We start from the raw sequence: 13,240 nt of genomic DNA on the forward strand, positions 1-13,240 counted from the left end.
AACAATCAAATATCAACCAAGTGACAAAACAATACCTAGGTAAGAATCTGCCTAAACTTCATCTATAATTCTCAATCTAATTTATGCAAATTTTTTCTTAGTTTCTTTGATCCATAGAAATCTCTAATTTAAAGTAATATCTTTTTTGAGTATAAGAGCAACTAACTCTAAGTTGATTAATTGAAATTTCTTTCTACTTAAAACCCCTATTAACACATTAATTCGCTCTATAGGCCCCCTATTAGATTTGATTCTAATCTGATAGATTTATATCATCCTATTTTTAGGATTGCACACAACTCCATTCAATTATTCAATATCTAATCACAAGAAGGGTTTATTAAACCCCAAACTTATGCACATCAAAACATGGATTAATACTCTAGAATTATCAACCCATGAACAATTAAGCATTCATAATTGAAGACTAAGGTTTTATTGCATAAAACTAGAAATCAAACAATAGACTCCTCCTAAGGTTCGTCTATTCTTGGTATTTAGAAAATTAGTTCATACTTGTAAGAAGGAACACAAAAAATACAATATAACAACTAAAATAAAAGAAAGCCATGATAACTCCGTTGGAAATCAACTTGGACTCTTGAATCTTGATGGAGTATTGCTTGGAAATTGACTTCAATGGTGTTATTCGAGTAATTTTCGTGCTAAAATAAGACGATTGTTGTCTCCCTATTGCATTTCCTTATTTATACATTTTTAAAGTGCTAAAAAAACCTAAAAATCGTAATTGTCAACTGTTAGTGCACATGGTTCTCGAAATCCATACGCCCATGTCAGAGCACACATGGTTCCCGAAATTCACATGTCCGTGTGGCTTACATGGCCCTGTAACACCCCTAACCCACATTCATAGCCGGAATAGGGTTTTGGAGCATTAGCGATCAAACAGACATAATTTCAATGCATTTCATATCATATAATATTCAAGTCAAATCCAATCAAACTCATACATATTGTCCCTTATTCGAGCCCTCGAGGCCCAAATTACGTGTTAGAAACAAGTCAATACTAATTTGGAAACTCAAAGAATTTTTCGAAAAATAATAAAAATTTTCAAAGCTACAAGGTTCACACGCCCGTGTGTCTAGCCGTGTAGACTCAAAATGAACCTTAAACAACAACTTTGCCATTCCCTACAATCTTGGACACCAAGCAACTCAAAAACCATTCATTCAACTAATTCGAAACACAATCAAATACCTTCAAAACATGTCAAAATAATCAACCTAAATGTCTAACCAATGTACCCTCATAAGTACCACAAATTTATTATCAAAACATATTAATTTAAACATCATTTAATCCATATCATAAACATATAAATTTCAATCAAATTTTTACCTAAATCATGAACACTTAAACATCAATTTAATATACCATATTAAAGCTTCAAACACAAACACATGCTTATATATATATATCAACCAACATTAAAATTATAATCTTGTTTACAACTAAACCACAAAATAGTTAACATTTACACACCCTAGGTACATGCCAACACAAAAGAAATATACATCACCACGTTTGAGATCGGGACCGTTGTTGGATGCTGAATTGGCGATCAAACTTAAGTACCTAACCTATTTCTGAACCATACGCTAAGTATAAACTCAGTGGTATTTCTATTATCCGAATATTAAAGGCAAGATAATTTAATATATACATTTAATCACACAATAAAATTTAATCATTCAATTAATCAATTCATCAATACATCATTTATAACATATTCAATTCTCATCTCTTGCTATTTCAAATCTCATACTTGCTATTCAAATAACTTTTCACATTCAATGTTTTCCAATACCAATCATAGTATCATTTCATTTAATCACCCCTATTAACACGACTCGGATTATGACGGATACATGGATCCAACCAAAGCACACCAGTTTGGTATCTAGTACCTCATCAGATAATTTGAAGTAAAAATTTGACACCCAGTGTCTCATTGGTTAAACTGAAGTAAATTGGCACCCAGTGTCTCATCGAATTAATCTGAAGTAATATATTGACACCCAGTGTCTCATTGACTCGAAGTCAAAGAAATCCCTAAACTCAACCCGATACAGTTAATAGGGTTTAATCTCACATTTCATATATAATCAATATCCAATACTGATTTTTCATATAATCACATAATTACATATATATTCTTTTCAATTCAAAAATCAATCCATTCAATGTATATATATATCTACCAATTCAATTCATTCAATCAATTATCAAAATATTAATTATTTGCCTCAACACTTACCATATACATTAAATAAAAATTACAACAATTAATAACTAGCTTCGAATTATAGAAATACAAACCAGAATATCCGAGTTATTCCTCGTTAACTTTATCTTTTCCCTTCTTAATTGAGGTTTCCATCACAACGTTAGCTACGAAATTAAAAAAATTAAAATTCATTAATACAATACCATTCAATTTCAAATTGAATATTTTCAATTTTTATTCAACATTTTCCTAAATTCTAATTTAGTCCCTAAACCTAGACTAACTTTATTTCTTTACAATTAATCCTATATTTTCATACAAATTCCACTTTAAACTAAATTTAACTCTCTAATTTCACTTAAATCCCTAAATTTTTAAATTTTCACAATTTAGTCCCTATTACTCAAAATTTACAATTTATTCTACAATTCAATCCTTTTTCATTTCTAACTTAAAAATCTATCAGTTTAATCCCTAATACTCAAATTATTCAACATAGTCAACATTAAAAAACTCTATACTTTATAAAATTTCAACATAGATTGGATAGTATTTAATATCGGGATTCTAAAAACATAAAAATTACAAGAAAATGGACTAAATTGACTAACCAATTGAACTTGGAACCTTAAAACTCTAGTTTCTCCTTTCTTTCTTTCTTTTCTTTCTTTCCTTTCTTTTCTTCCTGTTTTGTTTTCTACTTTGTTCTTTCTATTCTTTTTCTTTTCTTTATTTATTTCATTTACTTATTATTATAATAATATAATATAATATATATACTTAAATATTAAGTAATACATATTTTATTAATATTTATATTATTTTTACACATGTAATTACAATTACCATACACTTGTTGAAATAATGATTAAGTGCTTCTTTAGTCCTTTTACTTTTCTTTAATCTATAATTCAACTTTCACTCTTTATGCAATTTAGCCCTTATAACTAATTACCCTTAATTCATACAAATTCACCTAACCAAAACTTAATTAATTGCACAACTAGCTTCGTAAATATTTTTAATAAATATTTACGAATCTATTTTACGAAAACAGAGACCCAAAAATACACATTCCAATATCCGTGACTATCGGGTAGTTACATGGCCGTGTGAAACTCTGCTTCCCATGTGTAGCTTCCAAACTGTTCCAATGTTTCGATTTTCACTCGTTTTTTACCCCTATTGCTCTAAGGTGCTCTATTAAGCTTTAAAATATGAATTTAAGGGATTAAGAATATATAATTCATAATTAACAACACATAATCTACTAAAAATGTATTAAGAATGAGGCCAAAATATGTTATTTTTAATAGTTATCATTCAAATTCTGGATAAAAAATTATGAGCATCTATTTATACACAAAAAATTAGCTAAATTTAGTGCTTTTGACTTAGGTGTTGTTTGATAAACTGAAAAATTAAGTGCTGAAAAAATAAGTGTTGAAAAATTAAGTATTGAATTTAAATTATAAAATTCTTTGATCTATTACTTAAAATTAATTATGAAATATAATTAGATAGTTTGATAAAAATAGATTTTAAATTATAAAGAATTAAAATTGTGACACCCTTTACCCGTACCCGAGATCAGGACAAAGTACAAGGTGTTACCAGACCCATACCCAGACATTTCAGAAAATACGGTTATAAAATTTCATTCTAATTTAAAACCAATCAAACAACATTATAGTGTCCCCATTATGGACCTACAAGGTCTAAAACATACATTAAATCGATTCGGGACTAAACCGAAATCTATAGAAAATTTTAGTAAAGTTCCTAGGGTTATGCCTCACATGCCCGTGTGGAGGCAAGCACACGCCCGTGTGCTTGGGAATAGCCTGTGTTGAATTATTGGATTTATTTTTTTTATTTTGAACCTACAAGGGTTCTCACACGGCCAAGCACATGCCCGTGTCTCTAGCTCGTGTCCCTCATACGGCCTAGACATGCCCGTGTCATTGCCCTTGTCCAAAAACTCGAACATTCTATTTATGACATCATCATTCATTTTGAGGCACATGGCCAAGGCACACGCCCGTGTGCTAGGCCGTGTCCTCCATACAGTTGAGACACACAGCCATGTCTCTGCCCGTGTGTTTACTACCATGCAATCTGACCTAAAATTTTAGGTGCAGGGGTCACACGGCCAAGGAACACACCCATGGAGGCTGACAGTGTGTCACACACGACCTAGGCACATGCCCGTGTGTCTACCCATGTAGACCATTTTAGGGTTATTTTCCAAGCCTTTAGTCACCCTCTAACATCCATACACATTTATAGACTTCAATGGTATATAACATGGCCTTATTATACTTTTAAACAACCTTGTCATAACTCATTACATGTTAGCCTGATCTCATCGGCTTAGTACATGCTAAATTATCCTTTTCGTATGAGGGATTAACATAGCTCATTTTACATTTAGGCCATATTATAACCATATACCATTACATGTTATGTGTAACAGTCCAGTTTTGACCCTAGTTAGAGTAGTGGTTTCGGGACCACATATTCGAGTCAAAAAAATATTTTAATATTATTTTCCGTGCCTATAATAAGTGAATTGACGTGTTCGAAAATCTCGTGTGAAAATTTAACTGTTTGTGTGCTTAATTTGCAAAAAGGACCTAATCGCATAAAATGTAAAAGTTGTGTGCTAGATGTTAAAGTGCTTATTTGATTTGGATTTGTAAAGAAAGGGTCCTTATGTTGTTATTTATCCATTGAGAATGTTAATGGACTAAAATAACCATTCATTAAATGGTTTTATAAAGGTTTAATAAAGGGCAAAATAGGTATTTGATTAATAATTATATGTTTAATAAAATCAAAGCATGAAATTGGCTATTATTCATGTTCATAGCCGAAAATAGCAAATAAAATAAAAGGAAAAGAACACCTAGGGTTCGGCCATTTCATTTCTTGATTAAGGTATGAGTTTTGTTCGGTTTTTGATAATTTTTACGTTTTTGTAATCGTTGCTTCGAGTACTATCTAACCCATGCTTCAATTTCTGATTTTGGTGATGATTTTGAAATGCGTCATTGATGAAACTATGAGTTTTGTGATGTTAATTGATGAATTATGGAAGATTGATGTTGGGTTTAAATGTTTTGTCTTTGAATTTTTGATGAAATTGAGTATTATGGCTTAAATTGTAAAAATGCTATTTTAAAGGACTAAAATGTGAAATAAATGAAATGTATGGACTTGTATGAGAGTCATGAAAATTTTTCTAAGCTTGTGTACAAGAAAACTTTTTGTATTTTGTGATTTTGTGAATTAAGGACTAAAGTGTCGAAATGTGAAAATGTGAGGGCTATTTTGCAAAATGCCCTAATTGTGTGTATATGGATTGTTTTGAATGATTTGGTGAATAAAAAGGGTTAATTTTGAATACATATAGATCAAGAAAAGAGGAATTCAAATTTAGACCGAGGGAAGTCGAAGATTGTAGAATAAACGTTCAAGTCGACAATTCCGAGTACAAGGTAAGTTCGTACATAAGGCATGATGTTTAAGTATATTTGATATTTTGATTATATAAAGATTGTATATATTTTTGGTTAGGATGAGTACGACAATAAATCAATAGTATTTGGCACTAAGTGTGCGATTTAAACTAGCTTCGGCTATATAAGGCACTAAGTGTGCGATACCGATTTAGCTTCAGTTAATTGAGATGGCACTATGTGTACGGAATTGTTCTAGCTTCGACTAACCTTTATAGCACTAAGTGTGTGGATGTTTAAAGTACGAATAATTTACGGAAAGTCTTATAATATTCAACGAGAGGTAAGTATGAAAGTGAATAAGTACGGGAAGATTTAGGTATGTACGATACCTAAGTGGTAGATAATATTATGCATGTGAAGTTCATTGAATTGATATGGTCATATGGATTGAAAATGTGTAAATACTCATGTGTTGTCATTTTATGTTTTATATACTGTTGATGATTTTAGTACGAGCTTACTAAGCTTTAGAAAGCTTACTTTGTATGTGTTTACATTGTTTTATAGATATCGAAGCTACTGCAAGCTCAAGGATCGTCAATGATCGTCACCACACTATCGAACTTCATTTTGGTACTTTTTAAAATTTTATTTTTGAAGTATGGCATGTATAGGCTGGTAGTTGTATAAGTATGTTTTGTGTTGGATATGCTTAGCCATGTAATTTGACTAATTTGTGATTGAATTCATAGTTGTGAATGACTTATAGTATATGATGATAAGTTGCAAATGTGGTATGTTTTAGTTGGTAAGTTTAATTGAGATTTAATGAGGTATGAGAGGAAATGTTTTGGTATGAATTTACCTTGTGTTTAGCATGAATTGGTAAGGTTTATGATTAGGGAAATGGTTGATATTGTTATGTTATAAATGATGAATACTATAGCATAAATATTAGCTGAATTGGAGGTAGAATTATGCTTGTTTACTTTGCTTATAGGATGAACCCATTTGGAGTGGCAAATTGGCTACTCAAATGGTCAATTTTTGTCCACACGGGTAGAGACACGGGCGTATGTATCAATCGTGTGCGACACACGGCTATGTTGCACAGTTGTCTGTCTCCTGGGGTACCTTGCAATTGTAAGTCAGGCTCGCATACGGGCTAGACACACGGGCTAGTGGTCTGCCCGTGTAACCCTTATTGGTATGCTGGCGTTATAAACATAATACCCTCTATTTTTTGCAAGGCCTAGCACACGGCCTGGACATGGCCGTGTGGACAAGTCAGTAACTATGCCCTGTTTTGCCACAACTTTGACACATGGGTGTGTCTAGACCGTTTGAGGCACACGGGCGTGTGACCTTTTAAAAGGTGAAAATTTTTATAAATTCTGAAACTTATATATGTTATCAATTGGGTCTCGAATGCATGTTTAAGTATTGTATACTAAATTTTATGTGATTATTGAATGTGAATGAAGGATTTTCATTATTAATGAGATGATATTTGTTATATGATGGTTCTGATTTGAGTTATAAGTCTGGTAATGCCTCTTAACCTATTCCGGTGATGGTTATGGGTTAGGGATGTTACACTATGTCCACTCTCAAAATATTAGGTCCCATTTCAAGCATCCATCCATGATAAACCTCATCATCATATCTCATGAAATATTTAAAACATAAACATGCATCATTAGTAGGTTTACAACCTATATCAATATGAGTCATATCTCATGGCTAGATACAAAAAAAAATAGGTATACCATTTAAGCCTTTACATTGGCTAGCCAAATGACACATACAACAAAATAACCAAAAACCCTATACATGCCATTAAACAAAATAAAAGTATCTATATACCAAAGCGGAACAAGTTGATAGTATGTTGATTCTCCAACCATCTTCCAATCTTCACGAGTTCACGAGCTTTGTAAGACAGGGAAAAAAGAAGGGGGTAAGCATTTATATGCTTAGTAAGTTCGAATAACGGGAAGGTAAACTTACCGGTTATTTAACATACAACCATATTAGTCATACATCCTATCAAGTATAGGATAGTTTCCTATCACATGCACTCAAATCATCAAGTTAGTCTCATGTCAAAATATTATAACGTTAATCTAGATGAGATCATCAATTCAAGAATTTACATTCTTATTTCTCATTTTAATCCCGTTGAATTTCTCAAAAATCTCGATGGATAGCTCATTTACCGTCAATTCCTACAGGCGATCATTTTCAAGCACGCACTCCCACGAACCTCACATCTTACGGCGGGATTACCATTCCAGGCTAAATCCCCCTTAGAGTAAATCCATGAAGTGATGTCAGGATTACCAGTTTAGGCTAAATCCATTGTAACGACAAACACTCTTAATGAGCTCGGATTTAAATTACCAATCCAGGCTAAATCTAGACCCTAATCGGATTACCCGTCCGAGCTAAATCCATAATGCACACATATTATTCGAGAGGTTAGGTCACTTTAGGAACACCCGTCCGGGTTAGATCCTTTCTATACCGAGATCAACGGATTACCCGTCCGGGCTAAATCTTTTTTTACAACACATGTAGTCTACATTTTACCATATCATCAATTTTCATGAATTATTTACATTGAAAATCACCATTTAAAATCATACAGGAATATACACTTTTAGTGTATTTAAATAGTCTACATTCGAGTTATACGAACTTACCTGATAGTCGTTTTGGATTTATATTTTCGTTATTCCAAAACCTTTCATTTTATACAGTCGACCTCAGGAATTGGTTTCTTAGGGTCTATATCAGTAAAAATAAATCATTAATACCTTACATTATTCAATTTCGGCTAAAACTCACTCTTTTGCCCTTAACTTTTTACATTTTTACAAATTAATCCTTAGGCTCATATGATGAAATGCATGAAATTTTTAGGTTACCCAAGCCTAGCCAAATATTTTTAATGCTTATAGCAGCCCACAATTTTCCTTCATTTCATATTTTTCTACCCATTTTTACAATTTTTACAAAATGGTCATTTAGGCTATTTCCATGAAAACTACTTAGTAAAAGTTGTTTACCATCCTTTAAACTTTGATATTCCTCCATAAATCATCAAAACACAAGCATCTCATGTATGGGTAATTTTCTAAACATGAACCCTAGCTTGAGATATGGGTAGAAATAGAAAGAGTATGTTACGAGGATCTCAAAAATACGAAGAACATTAAAAACGAGGCTAAGATTGACTTACTATATAGCTTGAAATGTTAGAAAACCCTAGCTATGGATACCCCTTCAAATTCGGCAGCATGGAGAAGAAAATGAGTAAATTTTTGCTTGATTTTCCCTTTTTTTATTACATTAATTAACCAAATGACCAAAATGCCCTTCATTACTAACCTTTCCAAATTTTCCATGCATGCCTATTTTTGTCCAAAAACTTAGAAATTGTGAAAATTTCTATTTAAGGACCTCTAATTAATAATCCAAAGCAATTTCACACAAATTGCTTCTAGAACCCAAGTTTTGCAATTTATTCAATTTGGTCCCTAATTTCCAATTGGGAATTTTATACTTAGAATTTCTTCATGAAGCTTTAGCACATCATATGTTCATATTCTAGACCTCATGATAATCATAAAATAAATATTTTAACGTCAAATTTGTGGTCCCGAAACCATTATTTCGACTAGGCCCTATTTCGGGATGTTACAAAAATTCTACAGTTTTTCCTTAAATTTTAAAACATTTCACCCTCTTCTAAAAAAAATAAAATTTTAGATGTAAATTTTTTTATAGGATAATATAATATTAAAATAAATAAATTGAAATTAAATTAAAATTATTCTCCATTAAGTGATAAGTAGCTCTTATCTATTTATTATTTTTCATATTTTTTTATAGAAAAATTCTATCAAATTGTTTTTATTTTGAATTACCAAACATGCATAAAAAATTAAAATTGTAGAATACTACATCGATGGTGAACTTCTAGTCACTTGTATCAACAATTCTAAAGTAAACAAGGAGTGAATCCTTGATTCGAGCTGCACCTTCCACATGAGTCCTAATTGGGATTGGTTTACAACTTACAAAATAGTGTCTGAAGGTGTTGTTTTGATGGGAAATAATGTTTCGTGTAAAATTGTAGGTGTAGGAACGATTAAAGTTAATATGTTTGACGGAGTTGTCAGAACACTTAGTGACGTGCGACATGTTCCAGAATTGAAGAGAAATTTAATTTCGTTAAGTACTCTTGATTCAAAAGGGTACATATGCACAGTTGAAAGTGGGGTTTTGAAGATTTCCAAAGGTTCCCTTGTTATGATGAAAGGGAAGAGAAATACTGTTAAGTTATATGTTTTGTAGGGTTCTACTATTACCGGTGATGCAGCTGTTGCTTCCTCTTCCTTGTCAGATGATGATATTACTAAACTTTGGCATATACGCCTAGGGCATATGAGTGAGAATGGCATGGTAGAATTGAGCAAAAGAGGACTTCTTGATGGGCAAGGAATTTGCAAACTGAAGTTCTGTGAGCACTGCGTTTCTGGGAAGCAAAAGAGAGTTCGATTCACCAGAAGAATCCATAACACGAAAGGAACGTTGGAGTATATTCATTTTGATCTGTGAGGGCCATCAAGAGTGCCTTCGAGAGGTTGAGCTGATTATATGCTAACTTTTATTGATGATTTTTCCAAAAAAGTTTGAACATTTTTCCTGAAGCAGAAAAGCGATGTGTTTTCCGTATTTAAGTCTTGGAAAACTATGATTGAAAAACAAACGGGAAAACAAATAAAATACCTCTGCACAGAAAATGACTTAGAATTCTGTTCTAATAAGTTTAATAAACTGTGCAAGTCAGAAAGGATCATGAGACACTTGACAGTTCATCATACTCTACAGTAAAACGGTGTTGTAGAACGAATAAACAGAACGATCATGGAAAATGTTAAATGTATGTTGTCAAATGCCAACTTACCAAATTTGTTTTGGGCCGAAGTAGCCTCTACTGTATGTTTTTTGATCAATCGATCTCCATCCGTTGTCATTGAGAAAAAGACTCCACAAGAGGTATGGTCTGGTAATCATGCTGACTATTCTGATTTAAAAATATTTTGGATGTTGTTTTTGATGAAATTGCTATGCTACCTAACTTATCTCTTAAAAACTCTTCCAATAAAGAAAATCAAAATTAGGTGAAGCATCAAATTAATCCAAAATCTACAACAGAGTCAACTCCTCAAACCAGTACAAAAATTCAAAATGGAGTTACTTCTTCACCAAAATACTCTATCGCCAAAAATAGAACTAGAATAGAAATGAAACCTCCAAAGAAGTATGCCGAGGCTGATCTAGTAGCTTATGCTTTAAATATAGCTGAAGATATAGATGCAAACTAAGAGCCATCTAATTATTCTGAGGCGGTTAGCTGTGAAGATTCAAAAAAGTGGATGTTTACTATGCAAGAGGAGATGGAATCACTCCACAAAAACAGAATATGGGATCTTGTGAAACTTCCTAAAGGTAAAAAAGGTTGTTCGTTGTAAATGGGTGTTTAAAAAGAAAGAAAGAATTCTAAGAGTTGAAGAAAGCAAGGCTTGTTGCAAAGGGTTACAGTCAGATTCTAGGAGTGGACTTCACAGATGTGTTTTCCCCAATTGTGAAGCCCAGTTTGATTCTAGCTTTGCTTGGTATTGTGGCCATGCATGATTTGGAGCTTGAGCAGTTAGATGTAAAAACTGCATTTTTGCATGGAAAACTTGAGGAAGATATTTACATGCAACAACCAGAGGGTTTTATAATCTCAAAAAAAGAGGACTATGTTTGCTTGCTGAAAAAGTCCCTTTACAATTTGAAACAGTCACCAAGACAGTGGTACAAGAGGTTTGATTCCTTTATGACTTCTCATAATTTCAAAAGAAGTAGCTTTGACAATTGTGCTTACTTTAAGAAAAACATCGATAGTTCTTTTGTGTATCTACTCTTTTATGTTGATGACATGTTGATGGCAGCGAAAGATAAAGGAAAAATAAGAAAGGTTAAAGCCCAACTAAGTGAAGAATTTGAGATGAAAAACTTGAGACCAGCAAAGAAGATGCTTGGTATAGAGATTCTCAGATATAGAAAATCAAGTAAATTGTACCTAAGTCAGAAGGGGTACGTTGAAAAAGTTTTTTGCAAGTTCAATATGCAGAGTGCTAAGCCTGTTAGTACTCCTTTAGCAATCCATTTTAAACTTTCATTGGCTTTGTCTCCACAATTAGATGATAAGATTGAGTACATGTCACATGTTTCATACTCTAGTGCAGTGGGATCTCTCATGTATGCTATGGTTTGTTCACGTCCAGATTTATCATATGCATTTAGCACAGTTAGCAGATACATGGGGAATCCCGATAAAGAATATTGGAAAGTAGTTCAGTGGATTTTAAGATACTTACGAGGTACTACCGATGTTTGGAAAAACTAGAGATAGAGTCATTGGGTATGTTGATGTTGATTTTGCTAGAGACCTTGATAGAAGAAGACCTCTTACAGGTTATGTCTTTACAATCGGAGGTTGTGCAATCAGTTGGAAAGCCATTTTGCAAACTATAGTCACTTTGTCTACCATTGAAGCTGAGTACATGGTGATTATTGCGGCTTGTAAAGAAGCTATTTGGTTGAAGGGACTCTTTAGTGAACTCAATGAATACCTTCAAATCAATACAGTATTTTGTGGCAGTCAGAGTTCCATCTTCCTTACAAAAGATCAAATGTTTCATGAGAGAACAAAACACATTGATGTTCGATATCATTTTGTTCGTGATATTATTGCTCGTAGTGATATTGTTATGAGCAAAATTAGTACTCATGAAAATCCTGCAGATATGATGATTAAGTCACTTCCTATAACTAAGTTTGAGCATTGCTTAAACTTGGTTGGTGTTCATTGTTGAAGTTAAACCCTTAAGGGGTTTTATGGAAGAGGTGGAGAACTTGTTCGTTGAGAGTTCGCGATGAAGAACTTATTCATTGAAAATTCATGTCAAGGTGGAGATTGTTAGAATTAAGTGACCCGAATCCTTATTTAAATAAAATACAGTGGTAAAATAAAATAAAAGTAAAATCTCTATAGAACTACACTTCTTTTATTTTATTTTAGAATAAGGTTTTTTAAACCTTATTAAACTCCATCCATTTGATATTGATTTAAATAAGGTGTTTCAATCTTACTACACTCCTATTAGAATACGATTTTACAAGCCTATAAATTGACAGTCTATTCCTCTTGTAATTAATTCGAATTCGACATAGTGATTTTTTTCTTCTCTGCCCGTGGTTTTTTCCCGAAATAGTTTTCATGTAAAAATTTGTGTGTTGTTTATTTTATTTCTCTTTTCTTTGCGATATATTATCATTACCGGCGTTCTATTTTTTTTTACAGAAAGCTTATCAAATAAAGATACATCATTTTATATATATAAAAAAAGTCCACTAAATTATTCTTTTATTTTTATTTATACTAATAAATTATTGACACTAAAAA

The sequence above is a fragment of the Gossypium hirsutum genome, chromosome A08 (genome assembly GCF_007990345.1).
Source record: "Gossypium hirsutum isolate 1008001.06 chromosome A08, Gossypium_hirsutum_v2.1, whole genome shotgun sequence".
Taxonomy (NCBI): domain Eukaryota; kingdom Viridiplantae; phylum Streptophyta; class Magnoliopsida; order Malvales; family Malvaceae; genus Gossypium; species Gossypium hirsutum.